Genomic DNA, 5,248 nt, shown 5'->3' with positions numbered 1-5,248 from the left:
AAACCCACTCTCTATCTATTATTTTATAAATAAAAATATATTAAAGTTATAAAAGAACAAAAGAAAAAAAGGGAGAGAGAAAAAAAGTAAATATATTATTTTATTATAAAATATAAATTAAAAGTGAGACTTTTTAGTATTTTGAGAGTTTCCAAGTGAACTTTGAGAATAACTTTAAATTAGCTCTTTAGTTAATTTTAAAAGAATTTAAAGTTTAAATCGCAAATGAACTCCAACAAGCTCTTTTTACTCCTCAAATGAGAATTTGAATAGTATTTTTGAAAAGGAAATAAAATTTTAACGTCTAAATAGTTAGGACTTGATATTTTATACTATATTTAGGAGAAATTTAAGAAGATATCATCATTAAACACAATTTGATTTACAAAACATAATTAAAACATTCTTTCATTTATTTCTGCAATTTAGATGAATTCAGACTCCACCTTACCTCAAAATGATCATATCTAAAATTTCAAAAACACCACCCACATTATTGCCTTATCATCAAATTACAATGTTATTGTTAGTGCAAGTGTGTGTACATATTCTTTAAATTTTGAGTTAATAGCCTAAAATTACTGAAAATGCTCTCAAATAATAAAATGTTGTATATATCTTCTTTTGTGAGTGAAAAGTGATTTTATTTTTGTTCTACACATATTTGTTGTACGTGAGTTAGGATATTTTACTATTTTTTTTAGGTAAACTACTCATTTTTCTTTTCTCATCTCATTGGGCAAACTCTACATTATCGGACACACCCTTAACATTTTCAAAATATGGGTTCTAACTTTTCTAGAATAAAAAACTTCTTATACTTTTTATAGTATTAAGGTTTACTTTTAGCATAAAATTAAAATAAGTATATTGTTGCCCAATTATTAGCCTATATTTTAATATATGCAAATAGTTTATTTCAAAAAAGGTTAAATATTAAAATATTTTGACTTGACCGCAAAATAAATTATTTTTATCATTATCATTTTATTTTATCGATTTTCTTTATCCTTATTGGTATATGGTACTTATAATAGTTTTGATTTGTTTTATATTTGTTTATAATAAATATTAAGAGTTCACTTAGTTTAAAATCGTTGTAATGTCCGTTTTAATATTATCTAATTTTTTTGAATTTAATTTGTTTTAAGATATATAATTTATTCATTTTATTTTTTAATAATATAATATAATAATAATTATAAATAAAAAAGTGTATGAGTAAGTTATATTTTTGAAATAAGTGGTATTTTAATTTGAAAAAATAATATTAGTAAATGAAATTTATAATTTTATTGATATTTATATGAATGTTAATAAAAGATAAATTTGTTTTAATTTAAAAATGAAATTTTAGGTTAAATCAATAGTATACACCTGTTTTTAGTTTGATTTAGTATCACTTTAACCCTTATCAACAATATACATTTGGTATTAGATTGACTAAATAGTTTATATTATTTTTTTAAAATCCAAGATGATAAATTATATTTATAAATATATTATATAATTTTATTATAAATATTTAAGTATAGTATTTTATAGTAAAAATATAATATAGATCAACAGACTTGAAATTGAGTTGGCTAAGGGAAGCTTGTGAGGGAAGCTTGTGATTTTGAGGTTATGAATTCGAATAAACAATAGTATTAATTTGAATATACATTGATTCAATTCTAACTTTTTGGCTTCGCATAATAACTAACTTATTCGCTTATAAGCCCGTAACTACACGAGTGTTTGTCGACCCAGATTATAAGTCGAATTTATAATTTATAAGTTGATAAGTTGAATATTAGCAACGACATACTTTTTCTCAACTTATTTTGATTTTTCGCTTTTTTATTAACTTTAATTTTAAAATTTATGTTTTTACATCTCTTTCTAATTTAAAATTTATAAATTAAGATAATAATATTTAAAATTTATTTATTTTAGATCAGTTAAGTAAAAAAAATTCTGACATTTAACCAAACACTTATTTAACTTATAAGTATACATTTATTTATCACTTATAAGTCCCTTATTTATTTTAAGTTATAAGTTATTTATTTTAATATTTTTCAAACGGGTACTAAGTAATTTCAGCATATCACAATTCAATTTTTTAACTTATAAAGGAATACTTTGGTTGTGACTATTTGTATTAATTACTTTTCAAATTAAGTTATTTGGTAAAATTTAAGTTGTTGGAATTACAAATTTCCTAACAACAAAAGTATGTTTGGAAAGATTTAATTAAAAAGATTTAAAATTATAGGCCTGAGTTTTTAAAGAAAACTTATTAGAAATATACATTTTCTTCAAAATTGTTTTTCCAGTTTTTATAATAAGTACTCCCACGTATAAGGAGTAATATTTATCTTCATCCAAAAGGTGCTAGGCCAATAATACCAAAATTGTAGCTTGTTTGACATGTTTTTCCTTCTTCTTTTTTGACAAAAAGGGTTAGTTCAACAATTTTGAATTTCACATTTTTCTCAATATTTTAATACAATAATAAATTAAAATATGTGAAATGACTTCTATATGTATTTAACAGTTTCCCCTACTTTACAAAACGAGAAATACTGTTTCTTGCATCATCATGGTACAGTTAGCCGGTTAGCCTATCCCTTGAGCTCAGTTATGGAATGAGAGATTTCAACTCAAATCCTGAATTTGTTCAAATTTGCCAAATATTAGAAATTTAGATGTAAAATTTTTTCAAATTCAATACAATTAAAAAACAAGTTTAAGCCGCCTCCCTCCTCTTCTCTCCTCTCCTAGGGTTTGTTTATTTTCAAGTAAATCAAGGGGCTTCCACTGGTTTTTTCCGGTGGAAAGCCCCAACCCTTCATTCTCTTTTGTCCTTATTAATTTCCCTTCAATAAAACCCAATTTTTTGGGTGTTTGCGTGTCTCTCCTTTTGGAGTGTGTGTTTTGTCTCTCCTTTTGGAGTGTTTTGTTATGTTTTTGTTTAATTATGATTGGGTTTATTTCGTGTTGAATCGGTTGAGAACGAGTTTATTGATATTCTTGGTGGTCTGCAAAGCCTGCGTCGAATCTGGAGCGGTGTTAATTATTGCAAGAGCTCACCTTTCACAACCAAAGATTGTTCATCTTTCACGTGTTTACACTTTCGGCATGTCTATAGCTGGTATCCGGCATGTAGATAGCTGGGGTGTTTTCAGCATGTCTATAGCCGGTGTCCGGCAAGTAGATAGTTGTGGTGTCGTTTTTCCAATCTCAGTGATTGGTGTTTTTGAACATTGGGCTAACAATGGTTTTTATGTGATATGGTCAATTGCGATGTTGCTATTTTCAGAGATGTTGGCACAATTTGGATTGCTCGGGATGTCTTTTATTTCGTTTTTAATTTTAAGAATTTTTAAATTCTATGTGTTAAACGATCAGGAAACAAATCATCTAATTGTTTTTAGTATGATATTTGTTTTACCACCTGGTTGTATCGACAGTTGGGGGTTTGTCCCGACTGTATTATATTGAAGTTAATGAAAGTTTTCTGCATTTGTCAAAAAAAAAAAAAAACAAGTTTAAAAATTACAATTTGAAAATACATGTCATTTCAAATCCAAAATTTCTTTTATAATTTTTTCCCGATAAATTTCCGAGAATTCTATGTTAGAAATTTTTTCCCGAAAAACTTTTCTCGAAATTTTTTCCCAAGAACATTATAGCAGAAAATTTATTCGGAGAAAATTTTTTGAAATTTTTTTTTCTGGAAATTTTATCTCGGAAAATTTTTTCCCATAAACTTTATATCGGATAAAAATTCCCGAGACAATTTTTTTAGAATTTTTTTTCCGAGGTTTCTCTCTGGAAAATTTTTCTTAAGATTTTTTTCTCGAGAAAATTTCTCGGGAGAGAAATTTTTTCAGATAAATTTATCCCGAAAACTTTTTCTCGGGAATTTTTTCTCAGAAATTTTTTCCCGGGAACTTTTTTTTAGGAACTTTTTCTCGGGAATTTGTTTCAAAGAAACATTGCTTCGGAAATTTTATCTAAAGATATATTTACCAAAAAATTTCTTTCCAATTTTTCTCGAGAACTTTTTCTCGTAAAATTTTTGTCCCTGGAAACTTTCCTGAGAATTTTTTCTCGAGAATTTTTTCCCGAGAACTTTTTCTCGGAATTTTTTTCTGAGAAACTTTTCTCGGGAACTTTTTCTTGAGGATTTTTTTGCGATAAATTTTTCTCGAGAATATTTTCGTTGAGAAATTTTTTCCCGAAATATATTTTCATTATTTTTTTCCAGATGAAATTGTTTATCGGTAGAATTTTCCGAAACTTTTTCCAGATAAAAACTTATTTCAATTTTTCGAATGAAAAAAAAATCAAGTTTTAGAAAAATCCTAAAAACAAAGTTTTGAAATTCAATTTTTTAAATTTCCAAACAAAAGATTTGGAATTGAAATTCTAGATATCAAATTCTAGAATTGAAATTCTGGATTTGTAATAAAATTTATGTTTCCAAACACTATTTTAGTGTAATTTATTAATTATTTCTAAAGGTTAAATTCAAAGAAAGTATAGTGGATCGACTATTTTCATACAAAATTATACCCAAAATACACTACTTTCTAGTTTCAACAGCCCAAAATACTTATTGACGGTACGTTTCGCCCAAAATCCACTGAATACGTATTTTAGATATGTGTATTCAATTTATTTAAAAATAAAAAATACGCATCATATATATGTTTGTTCCTTTAAAAATAATAAAAAAAATATGCATTTGAATGCGTATTCACTTAAAGACAAAAGTAAATACGCATTTCTCAAATGCGTATCCTTTGTTATTTTAAAAAAAAAGTGAATATGCATCTCTCAAATGCGTGTTCCGTGAATATTTGTTAGTGTGTACCCTAGAGACAACACTATTATGTTTATTATATGAGACATTTAGATTATTAATTATAATTTTATAGATTATTCTTTGAAAATTTATTTATATTTTTTATTTTCTGCGATAAAATGTTAGACTAATAAATGTCCCTAGAATATGATATGTAAATCTCTATCTCTAAGTACGTGACTTAGAAATGAGATTATGAGAATAGTATTGATATTCCTAAAGGTCCCTAGTCAAGTATTATTGTCAAGGGACGATAATAAATACACTGAGACTAGTGTTTTTGTTGGCTGATGATCACATCTCATTGTTCATAGGTATGGTGATACTGAAGCCAAAACACATGCATATGTATTAGATACATGGTGATGGATTGACCCGTTGTGAGATACT

This window comes from Apium graveolens, chromosome 2 (assembly GCF_009905375.1).
Source record: "Apium graveolens cultivar Ventura chromosome 2, ASM990537v1, whole genome shotgun sequence".
Taxonomy (NCBI): Eukaryota; Viridiplantae; Streptophyta; class Magnoliopsida; order Apiales; family Apiaceae; genus Apium; species Apium graveolens.
Note: the sequence above shows the minus strand (reverse complement) of the source record.